Raw genomic sequence first — 13612 nt, 5'->3', positions numbered from 1 at the left:
AGGGTAATATTTTAAACATTATATTTTATCTTTGTATTTTAGTTTAAATAGGTTTTAGTATTTTAATTAGGATTTAGAATATTATTTTAAATATTATTATTGTTAGGTATTTTAGTTTAAATAGTTTTAAGTGTTTTAATTAGGATTTAAGAGTTTACTTGTTTTTAGGAATTTGAAGGCTATAAATACACTCTAAGGGTAAGCCTAGAAACATATCTCTCACTTCTGAGAACAAAATCTTCTTTTTCTCTCTATTTTAGCATACTCTTATTTTCTTTTAGAATTTCGTTTTCAAATATGCTAAGTATGACATTGGTCATGCTTAGCTAATTTTCTTTCAAGCCGAAGACTAAATCGAAGGCTCAATTTCCAAACGTGAGAATTGTAAGGTACTTAAATCGCTTCGGATTTTCTCTCTGTTTTTTTAGTTACTTTCAAATCAAAACGATTTCAACATTGGTTCGGTATTGTTATGGTTAACGTTTGAAGAAGGATTTGCTTATTTAAGCATATTCAACTTCCGAGAACACACTTAGCAAAATTGTTTGCTAAGAGGAAATTGAGATCGGAATCAGCTATTGTTTAAACGACACAATCTGAGTCGGCAGCGAAGATTTGTCCTTGTAAGCCGACGTGAATCTTGAAGTAAAAATCTGTTTCGATGATCCGAGAAATTTGAGGCGAAGCTGAAGTCTGAGGTTGTTTTCACAATAAGTTTCTCTTTATCTCAATCTCTTTAATTTATTTATTTAATTGTTTTCTTTTATTTAATTGTTATCTTTTATTTTAAAAACAACATATAAAAATCCCCTTTTATATTTATTACTATTAATATTTATTGTTTTATTGTTTTTCCTTTTTTATAATTATTTATTTTATTATACTTTTTTAACTTTACCTGGAATTCTATCTTTTCTTAAAATCAAGAACCAGTTTTACTAAATCACAAAAACCATAGTCCCTGTGGATCGGCCTTACTTCTCAATACTACTTTTTCCTTTCTATTTAATTAAGAAGCCAAGAATTATTTTGATAGCAAAACGGTTATCAACTTTTTTGTTATTTTAATTGGTTAATTTATAAGGCTATGGCTTCTTGGGTAACCTAATTCTATAAATAGGATCTTCCTCCCTCCTAAGATAACATAATTAAAAATGAGAAGGTTGCAAAGTATCAAACTTTTCCACAAATACCAACGTATAAGTATCGATATAAATAAAAAAAGTACCAAAACTCATAAAATATGTATTGTTATTTTAACTATCGATCATATTCATCAACTTGTTCAATATCTAAAAAAGTATCAATCATCATCTCATAAGTATCAATATTTTAAATTTCGTTCTTTTTATAAACTAATTCAATTTTTAAAAGTATCAATCATTACCATATAGTATCGATATTTTAACTTCTGATCTTATCTTCAACTTTTTCAATATTTACAAGTATCAATAATAATATACTAAGTATCGATATTTAAAATTTCGAGCTGTTTTTTTTTGTGCAACCTATTTTATTAATAAAAATATTAACATAACATATCACAAACTATTTTTAGTGACATTTTTGGACGCAACATATTTTATTAAAAACATATTAGCATTACATTAGAGGTCATAACCTACTTTCTTAGTGAACAATCACATTCTTGGGCGCAACCTATTTTATTAATAAAAGTATTAACATTACAAATCACAACTTATTTCTTAGTGAACCATGACATTATTGGGTGCAACTTTATTTATTATATATATGCATAACATTTTTCAGCTTTTAAATTATTTTCTTATCATGGGAAAATCTAAGGCTCCGTCAGCTTAAACTCTAATAACATTTTAGGCGAAACCTATTTTATTAATAAAAATATTAACATTACATATCACAACCTATTTCTTAGTGTACCATGACATTATTGAGAAAACTCGTATTTATTATATATATTCATAACAATTTCAACTTTAAACTTATTTTCTTATCCTGGGAATGTCTAGTGCCCCATCAACTTAAACTTTGGTAACCATTTAGGGGCAACCTAAAATGTTAATAGTATTCATAACATTTACAGTTTATAACTTATTTTCTTACCTTGTATAACATATTAGTGTAACCTATTATGTTACTCCGATCGAAACTTTTTCAATTCCAACTTATAACATTGTAGGTAGTGCTTTTAACCTGTAACTTTTTTACTGGTCAAGTCGTTTATTAGCCTTATTTTAGGCGCCTCACAGCAGAACCTTCGTAACACTTTTATATCATGCATGTACACATTCTAAACATTATTTCATTATTATACAACCATATCACTAACACTTATACAAAATATTTTGACTAGATTAATCGAGACTTGCGAATTTTTTAAATAATTATAATTTGTAAACATTATAAATTATTCACATTAATACACATATTTAATTAAATTTCAGACAATTTTAGGCTCCACTTTATATATTAGCTTATTATATGATGTGCAAGGATTTACAAATAACCCTTAGAATTATTCGAAATATGATTAGATGTGTGTAAAATATTTACTATGCTTCCTAATTATATTTATATACAAAATTTTCAAGTCTCGACCAATTTAGTAAAACTACTTTGTATAAGTTTTGATGATATGACTATATATTACATGTATATATTATATATAATACATATTTTTAAATTTTTAATAATCAATAATTTATTTTATTATTTGTAATATATTTTTATTTTTAAAATTTTTAATAGTGATTTTAGTGTTTTCTCAAGACTTAAATAAAGAAAACCTATTTTTAAAAAAGAAATTCTATTTTTTTACTAGACTTAGGTAAAAATTATTAAGTACGATATTTAAATAAGAACAACTATTTTCTCTATTTACAAGACTTAGGTATGAGATCTTACTTAAATGGCACTAAATGCTTTACCCCTTGACTAAGGTATTTCCTTATGATGTTTTTTATTAACTGTCAATAAAAAATGATGGATGCTGATTTTAAAAATTTTGAATCATTTAAGGTTTCTACTATTTCGAGGGTAGATACTTTCAAGTTTGAGTGATTTTAAGTTTAAATTTTTTTTATTAGATCATTTGTGTTTGTCAGTCAAGCTGTTCGAATTAGATCATTTCATGTTTTTCCATTTAGAGTTAACACTTTTTTAAGGTTTAAATTAATGCACTATTGTGCCGTAAAATATATCATTTGTACCGAATTGTTCTCTAAAGTATTTTGCGGAACGTTTTATCCTCTAAAGTTTAATTTATTATCTCATTTGTTTCAAATCGTTAACTTTGTTAAAAAATACAATGGTTAATTACATATTTAGCCACTAAGCTATTTCTATGTTTTATTTTGGCCACTCAACTATTTCTTTATTTCAAAAATCATCACTAAACTTAATATTTTTTTCGTTTTGGTTCCATTTTTATTTCAGTTGCATTAGAACATTTAGCATAACACTGGAAAGAGTTGTCACCCACATTGGCGTAGTCATGGTAACTTAAGAAACTATCGATGGTCACATTGCCACTTTAGCCAAATGATTCTACATTTCTACTCTACCAACATATCCTCATCCAAGTCTTTATTTTCGTATTTCTGCATGCACATATTTTTTTCTGACATGCAATAAATATGTTTTTTTTACCTCATTAATTCAGGTCCAAGTTTTTAATTTGATTTCTCTTCCTCTTGGTTATTTCAATGAGGTCATCCCATACGCAAACAACTTGATGCAATTTTTCTAAACGATATTGGTATTACTTTCACTCTTTTTTTTGAAAATTTCATGGTTGTTGATCGCTTATGTCATGGAGGTTCAACAGGGATCCATGTTATCAAACATATAATTTTTAGACGTATTTAAGTTCCCATAACCGTTTGCGGAGGCGGTTGCGTAGGTGTTGAAACTCTGGTCGAAAACATTTGATCCATTAGTGTAACTGGAGAATAAATCCTTGTGATCGGCATAGTCCCAAATGTGTCGACAAACGAGTCGAGGATAACATTTTCATTTTCAAAGTAGTTCTTGAAGGTGTCAGCTGCACCGGGATCACCCGAGTCGTAGTTGGTAGTTCTTGTCTAGGTAAATGGCAAAGTTGACGTTTTTGGAGTGTTTCTCGAGACTAGGCGATAAATCGAGGAAGAAAAAGAGTTTAGCGGAGGAGAAAAAGAAAGGGAGACAAGAATTAATCGGGTGGTTTTGAGCGGCGAGTTTGGAAAAACTGGCGGAGTCTTCAACGGTTAATGGGGATACTTTGGAGAGTAAAAATTAGTCTTTGAGATTTCATTGTTGAGCTATTTGTTCCAATTATGACCGAACGAGGCTCTAGGAGTAAACGAATTTCTGTCACCAATGAATCACCAACACCGTCGAAAGCCACTTGTATTGTTCAAAAGCAAGACATGATATATGTTGAAATAAGTAAAGATAATTAACAAGAACAAACGAAAAAACAAGAATGAAAAAGAAAATCGCTTATAGTAAAGGATGAGAAATGGAGAAAGGATATGAATAGAAAATTTCATAGAGGAAGCATTTCTTTGTATTCTATTTTCTTTTCAATTTCCCCGAGAGTGAAAGTTTGTGTAGCTATTTTAAGAGTTAGGACAAGATTACAATGCCGCCGTCGATAGTTTCTCAAGTTACCGTGACCAAGCCAATGTGGGTGACTGATCACGTGAAATGTACTGTACCGTGGCATGCAAATATGTGCAAGCATATACAATCAATGCAAGTAATACAGTAGAGAGTAAGTATCGTCTCCATAGGAATTGGACGTATTTTGTAAGCAAGCTATAGCAACCAAAAGCTGTCACGAATTAAAACTAAGTATATATTTACGATGGTATGAACAAATGAAAGTATAGTTGTGGAAAATGGTATCTATAAATGGTGATGGAATGTTGTGGCAAGAATGGAGTGAAGTGGAGCAAAATTATTATGGTGAAAATTGTTGAAAATGTAAAAGAGTGTTGAGGCAAAGATTTAAGTAGAGTGCAAAAGTATGCTAAAGTAGTAAATTAAATTAAACTTTGGAAAATGGGATAAGACTGACAACCTCACACAATCAAGCTTTTTTAGAGGAAAATGATATGGAATTGCTATGACAATAATATTTTGTGCTATGGATGATCTATGCTCCTATGAGTATTATGCCCGATAGGATTTTCTGAAAATGCTCCTAAACTTTCTCAAGCAAAGAACCTGACAAACTATTGCTACGACAATACCTCTCAGCTTGAACTACAACACTAGCCTATCGACTAAGTCCTATCCTTTTAGTCGAATAAAAACCTCTCCTTATCTCCAAGGTGAGTTAGAACTCCCATCCCAGTTTGGTTCCCTTTCTCACGTAGATCTAACCTAGCTCTCTCGATACTAGGTATATATACTTATAAAATGAAAATCTCTCAAAAGCCCATACAAGACTATGTATATTATGCTACAACAAACGACAATCTCTCAAAACCTCTTACAATGCTATAATGCATAATGATAAAAATAGTGAGCATAAGAATTAAACATAAAAACATCTAACCATCCATTAACATAAAATAAAATCATCCAACACAAATCCAACACCAAATAAGGTAGTACATGGTGTGGCTAAGTTCATCCAAGATCATTCAAGTTTAGTACAAGTCCAAATAGATAGAAAATAAAGCACAAAGAGAAGAATATTCCTAATGGGCTGCTACCGTGACCCTTAGCTCCACATCCATACACCACCTTAGCAAGCTAGCCTCTCTCGAGGTCTAGTTGCTACTCCTTGAAGCTCGGTTATAAGGATGCCACAAAAAAGGGATGAAAAAGGAAAAGGAAATGGAAAATGTGCAGCCGCCTTTCTCTTAGGTCACCTCCCCAAAGATCTCCTTTAAAATATAGGGCACCTTGGTATTTATATAGGGAATATTTCTACGGTTTTGGGATCAAAACTCCCTTTGTACCCTAGGTGGCGTCATCATCACGTGAATGGGCAGTTATTGTGGCAGGTAGTCCCAAAATTTATAGCAGGGGTGGTAAGTCATTTATGGTTGGACAGCTTGGCAAAGATATTTTTGTATTTTGTCTTTTCTGCTACAAGTCTTCATCTTTTTATCCCTAAAATTCTATAACAACCATTTATCCATTATGCTACAACATATCTTTCTCTAGAATGCTTCAACAACTACATCTTCTCCTTAAGCTTTCATCGCCTGCATAACACCACAATCCCTTAGCAGCACCAGTTTTTAATAAATTCTTGTTGCAGCAAGACTTTACCACCAAATGCAACTATATGACCCAAATTCACTCTAAATGCTTTGACTTGGGCATTAAAACAAACAATAACCTAAGTAAAAAATGCATAAATTACATACTTTTTTACGGGGTTATCACACCCCAAAAATTAAGCTACTGCTTGTCCTCAAGCAATGGATAATAATCAGTAAAAAATAATTATATGGCAGAGGTTTAGTCAAGAAAGTAGTGTTGGAATAAAATTTCAGCCCTCAGAAATAGTTGGCTTTAACATGTTAGAAAATCAGGATATCAAGATTTTGTTCTTTAGAGCAAAGCCCTTTGCATTATGTGTGCATGATTGTATCCAATCTATTCTTAACGAAGTTAGAAAAATCCTAGGTAAGTTCCCTATTATGTTGTAGCATTTCTTTACCAATTAAGCACACAATTACTCCCATTAACATTAACATAACATAAATTTTTATTTTTTTTAAACTGCTATGAGGGGAGTCAGCCTATCACAACTTCCATCCACACTATAGATGAATTGGAGCAAACATTTTATCCCTGAGCTAGTCAGGCAAGTCATCTCGTGACTATTCATTCACTCATATGCTACAGCTACCATTTATTGAAACGTGGTATACAAGCATTGCTACAACAAATAGGAGTGTCCTACAGTTATTCTGAATAATTTATTCGCAATTAAAAAAATTTATAAACGTAAGGGAGTTTCATTCAAGCATGTATCCATAAAGTCCATTATTCATAATTTTTACTGCAACAGGCAAGAGTTCTTTCATAGAAATTTTCTAAGTACCTTAAGCATAAAAAGCATACAACTGTGTATCAAAGGTTCACAAAGAATCATGCTCTAAAGTAAGTCCTATCAATCCTGATAGTCATGTACATTCAATTCACAAGCATGGAAAAAATTTATTATCATCGGGCATCCTTAACTTATTTCAGCAAAAACTAACTTAACCTAACTAAATACCATAACATAGTTCTACTAATACTATCGATGTGAATGCTTAACTATGGACAATACATCCCCCAAACTTGAAGGTAACATTACCCTCAATGCATGAAAACTAAAGTAACTAACTAAACTACATGAATGCAAGTGCTAAGAGAGGTGCCTCATTATGTGGTGTTTTAACCCCAGTACACCTGGTGTGTCTTTTCTTTGGGGGGGTTTAATAGGTTCAGCTTATTGGGTGGCCTTCATCGGGTTGTGGACTCAGATGTTGTAACAAATGTTTCAGTTTCATACCCGGCTGACCTTTTCAAGTGATGTCAGGTCATGGGCGTTCTACATTTTGTGGCAGAATAGGTGAGGGTGGGTTCTCTTCAGTTCCATTAGTAGAGTCTGGAACTTCTTCATCATCGATCTTGTCAGCATCATCATGATAGGCATAAATTTGTTACCATGGAAAAAGAATATCTTCATCCTCAACATCGAACGAGGGGTAGGTATCGAGCTGCTCAATGTCATAAGGCTCCATGGGCTCGGTAGCATTGGAGTTGTTATCCTCATTGGATTGTTCTTCTTCAGTAGGTAGGGCAGTCGTCTATCTGGTCTGATGGTCTATAGTTGGTGAGCCTTGGTCAATAAATATTGCAGCAACATTTTTTACCTCCAAAATGTCTTCAGGGAATGAAGAAAACTGTCAGGATTTAAAGGTAGCATCTCCTTGAAAAAATAGGACATGACCTCACTATTTGCTTCACATAACTGAAGAGACATGCATCTCGGTCTCCAGCCTCTCCGTTCGTTCCTTTGTTTCTCTATAATAAGCTAATATACCTAGAATTCATACCTTGGCAACATTTTTACACCTCTTTTGAGGGTCTCCTTGGGGTCATCTTCATCAAAACCCATCAGCTCGGAATTAGCTTTATAGTTATACCAGCCTTCATTGGGATGTTTTCTTCGAACATCTCTTCCACCACCTTTTTCTTTTTATATATGACAGTGATCAAGTTTGTAAAGATCAATGTGCCCTTTTTTTTCTTGAGACAGTCGATGATCTCATCGATATTGATCGGGTGCCCAAACATAATGGAATGAAAAAAAGCATCCCCTGCAGCGAGACAGTTATATGGTGTGATGTAAACATTAATCGAGTTTTAATGAAGTGATTCCATACCTTTGCTTGATCCTTCAGGCAACTCCTTTCTACACTCCATTTACATAGATTCTCACCCTTACAATGTGTCCCTTGGAAGCACAGATCTTCCAAGATTCTTATGTAGGTTTCAACATCTGCCTTAGCAATAAATTGTGCATGTTGGTTGCATACGTTCTCAAGATCAAAGACACGATTGATGGTGGTCGACGTAAAGTGAACTTTTATCCCCCGTACCCATATTCCATGCTCTGTAGGTTTGGTGAGGTGAGCATAAAATTCCCTCACAATGGTTGGGACGGCATCACCTGGATGTTGAGTAAAAACCACCCAGTGATGTTTTTCTATCATAGACGTTACTTCAGGGGTGAGAAGTTCTTCACCTTCCTCTAGAAAATGAAACCTTTCTCTAAGCACACCATCTAGCCTTTTCTATGCTAGAATCTCTCATTTGTGTGTCATTTTTAAACTTCTCGATAAGGGTTTACAGCGACGATTGAGACAAAGATCCCTCACATGAAATATTCTTGCATCGTGCCATCTCATCTATGACAAAAGAAAAAAGAAAAGAAAGCTTTGTTGTGGTAGCAATGGGGTTTCATGATGGAAAGAAGAAAAAGAAGGAAAAGCTTGGGTGGTGGCTATGGCAAAAATCGGATAAAGAAGAAGAAGTTGAGAGAAAAAACTAAAGAAAATAAAATGATGAAGAAAAAGGTAAGGTTTTGGATAGTTAAATACAAAAGGGGTTGGTGTGATATGGAAGGTTTGGGAAATTAAAAGGTAATGGGGAAGTTAATACAAAGTATGAGAAAGAAAACGAAATAAATAAATAAAGAAAAAAGATTTGATTGGTGGGTTTGAAAAAAAAAAGCTTTTGCGATTTCCTTCATTTTTCCGCCTAAACCAAACAAATTTTTAGGTATATCTTTTTTTCATTTTTAAGCTCTTTCCCCATGCTTCCATATGTCCTTGTATGAACTAGAAAACAAACTAGAGTTAAAAAAACTAAAAAAGAAAGAAAAGAAATGGTTAAGCGAAAAAATTATTTATATACAAACTACAAAAATAAAATGTTACAGATGAAATTTAAAGGGTAGATAGTTCAAACTCTAAAACATCATGGAGGAGAAGTGTTTACTTGTCTCTCAATATTGGGGATCTAGTATACACCTTGAGGTGTTGGCTATTGACCTTATACATTGATCCATTATCTAGGTTTTTGATATCCACAACTCTATGTGGGTGCACGTGATACATTTGGAATGGCCGAGACCATCGAGACTTGAATTTTTCTGGAAAAAAGCTTCAGCCTAGAATTGTATAGGACTTGTTTGCCTTCATGAAATTGCCACAGCAGAATATTTTTGTCATGCCATCGTTTGGTCCTCTCTTTATATAAGATGGCATTTTTATAAGCCTAAGCATGAAATTCCTTTATTTCATTTAGCTCTACCAATATTTTCTCACTAGCTAACTGAGCATCCATGTTGAGCTTCTTAATCGCAGTAGGCCTTATGCTCCATCTTGACAATAAGATGGAATGCCTTGCCATAGAACAATCTTAAAGGGTGTTCAATGAGCCTAGAGTACCTCATTGAGCTTTGGGGACCAATCTTTCCTCTTGGGGTTCACAACCTTTTCAAAAATCTACTTGATCTCTCGATTGGAGACTTTAGCTTGCCCATTGGTCTGGGGGTGATATGTTGTAACAATTTTATGTCATACCCCATACCTCTGCAAAGCATTAGCAATCAACTTGTTATCAAAATGTGTTCCTTCATCGCTTATAGTGGCTCTAGGTGCTCCAAATCGTGTAAAGATATTCTTATGAAGAACTTCAACTCTTTCTTTGAGTCATTTCTTAGTGTTGTTATGGCTTCGACCCATATGGACACATAGTCCATTGCTATGAGTATGTAAAGATCTCCAAAGGATTATGGGAAGGGTCCCATGAAATTTATTCCCCACATATCAAAGAGCTCTATCTATAGAATGTTTTGCCATGGCATTTCATGTCTCTTCGAAATGTTCCCAGTGCATTGGCATCGACCACATGACTTGTAGAACTCGTATGCATCCTTAAAAAGCATGGGCCAATAAATTTTAGACTGTAAGACCTTTGTAGTAGTCCTAACACCTCCAAAATGGTCTCTACAAGGTGCGTTGTGGACATGGAATAAAATATCTTGTTGCTCTTATTCAGGGATGCACCTCCTAATCACTTGGTCAATGCTTCTTGAATAAATAGGGCTTGTCCTAGTGGTAGTATCACACATGCCTGAACTTCCTTCTACCTTGGCTATTTAAATCAGGAGGCAAAACACCACTAAAAAGAAAGTTAACTATGTCAGTATACCATGGACATGTCGCGAAAAATAAAATTTTCTCCGTCAGAGAATTCCTCCTTGATTTCTAAATTGTCATGGTATTCATTTACATTGTCTAGTCTAGAAAGATGATCAACAACCTAATTTTCAATATTTTCCTATCCTTAACCTATAAATTGAATTCTTACAGTAAAAGTATCCACCTAATAAGTCTAGTTTGGCATCCTTTTTATTCACTACGTACTTAATGGCCAAGTGATCAGTGTGTACAATGACCTCAGTGCCTACCAAGTATGCCCTAAACTTATTAAAAGCAAATACCCTAGCAAGTAATTCTTTTTCAGTGGTTGTATAGTTTATTTATGCTTCATTCAGTGTGCGTCTAGCATAATAAACGACATGAAAAATTTTACCTCGCCTTTGCCCGAGCAAGCTCCCATGACGTAATCACTTGCATCATACATAAGCTCAAAGGCAATCATCCATTCAGGTGGGACAACTATTGCCGTTGTAACAATTTTTTTCTTCAGGTCTATAAACACACTGTAACACTCTTTATCAAACATGAATGACTGATTCTGTTGTAGTAGGAGACAAAGAGGCTTCAAAATTTTTGAAAAGTCATTGATGAATCCCTTGTAGAATCTTGCATGCCCCCAAGAAACTCCTTATACCCTTTATGATGGTGGGTGAAGGCAATTTCTCGATCACCTCTACCATTACTTTTTCGACCTCGCTTCCCTTCTGTGAAATCTAATTCCCCAACATGATTCCTTCTGTCACCATGAAGTGACATTTTTCCCATTTGAGTACCAGATTGGACTCTTCACATCTTTTCAGTATCGTATCCAAGTTGTCAAGGTATTTGTCAAAGTCATCATCCGAGATGAAAAAGTTGTCCATAAATATTTCCAAGAGGTCTTCCACCATATCTGAGAATATGGCTAACATACACCTCTAGAAGGTTGTTGGAGAATTACAAAGTCCAAATGGCATCCTTCTGAAGGCATAAGTGCCATATGGGTAAGAGAAGGTCGTCTTCTCTTGGTCTCCTAATGATATAGCAATTTGATTATACCCCGAGTATCTATCGAGGAAGTAGTAAAAATACTTGTCTGCCAATCGATCTAGCATTTGATTGATGATTAAGAGGGAAATGGTCTTTTTTGTTGCCTTGTTGAGCTTTTAGTGGTCTATACAAATCCTCCAACCCATGACGGTCTTTGTAGGCAATAACTCATTATCCTTGTTACTCACCATGGAAACACATCCTTTATTGGGTACGCATTGCACTGTGATGACCCATGAACTATTAGAGATATGGTAGATTACTCTAGCATCCAGCCACTTGATGATTTCCTTAATCACCACTTTATTCATAATCGGGTTAAATCTTCTTTGAGGTTCCACATAATTTCGTGGCAATCTTCTAGCTGAATCTTATGTATACAATTTATAGGGTTTATTCCCTTCAAGTTAGCCATAGTCCAACCTAGAGCTTTCTTATGTTGTGCTAAGGCATTAATCAAACTACGTTCTTGCTCAGGGGTTAGAGTAGCATATATTATTACAAGCAAAGTATGTTACTACCTAGATAAACATACTTTAAATGTGATGGAAAAGGTTTAAGTTCCAAGGTAGGTGCATGTTGTAGCGAAGGTTTTAGGGGACCAAATTCATCAAAATCTAAATGTTTAAAACACGTACCTGGTCTAGCTAATAGAAAACTAAACTGCTACACCTCTAAAGAAAAAATCCTCGGGTTCCTCAATGCCTTCATCTTCAGTGAGCCTTTCATAGTCTTCGAGCTGTAAAAAGTTGTTGCAGCAGAACTTTGTAGCCTTATCATCTACTTCAAGTCCACGTCTAACACACTTTGGCATTCTTCTGAGTCATCCACATACTTGAGTGTGTTGAAGATATTGATAGTTACACTCTGATCAACCACTCGTATGGTGAACTCTCCTTTCTTGCAATCAATGAGAATGTCATCGTGACTAGAAAAGGTTTCCCTAGAATGATGAGCACATTGTCATCGGCCTCACAGTCTGGTATAAGAAAATCAATAATAAATACAAAATTTTACACTTTCACTTTAACATATTCAATTCTTCCCTCGGGACGAACATGAGATTGGTCAGCTAGTTATAGGATCACGATAGTCGGTTGAGCACTACCAATTCTAAGCTTCAAGAACACTGACTTGGGCATCAAATTTACATTTAACCCAAGATCACATAGTGCTCTCCACATATATGTATCACAAATAGAACAAGGAATAAATGAGGAAGTTTTCTCAGTGTTGAACAATATTCTTTCGATGTGGCGACAGTTTCAAATTTTTCCACCTTTCTTTTCTTTGTGATAATCTACTTGAGAAACTTGACATGATTAGGCATCTTATCAATGACCTCAAAGAGTGAGACATTGATATATAGCTAGTCAAGGATGTCAATAAACTTCTTGAATTAGAAGTCATCATTATGTTTCTTCAGCCTTTGAGGGAAGGTGGTGGGGGTCTAACTTCCTCCACTGCAGTTGGGGAACAACTTTTGATGTTACATTTGTTTGTCGTCCATCCGTAGGTTTACTTGTGTAACCCTCATCATTGTCCTTCACCACAGGTAACTCTTCTTGTGCTTTATGTTCTTGTTGCACAATTCTAGGGTGAGAATCGTTTGTCTTCTTCCCCCAAACCTATCATCTTGATTGAATTTAGTACAACTCCTCAGTTTAAGTTCACTGCATTGCTCATTTCCATTAGATTTAGTGACCTTAGTATCACTAGGGAGATTACCTTGTGGGTGAGCATGTAATGCTGTAGCAATTTTTCCCACTTGGTTCTCCAATGCTCTCAAAGATGAGCTATGGCTTTGCAACAATGCTGCTTGGTTTTGCAACATGTCGACTTAGTTTTAATAGTTGATGAGTGCTCGTGCAACA

Source organism: Hibiscus syriacus, unplaced genomic scaffold, assembly GCF_006381635.1.
Source record: "Hibiscus syriacus cultivar Baekdansim isolate YM2019G1 unplaced genomic scaffold, ASM638163v2 tig00110450_pilon, whole genome shotgun sequence".
NCBI lineage: Eukaryota > Viridiplantae > Streptophyta > Magnoliopsida > Malvales > Malvaceae > Hibiscus > Hibiscus syriacus.
Note: the sequence above shows the minus strand (reverse complement) of the source record.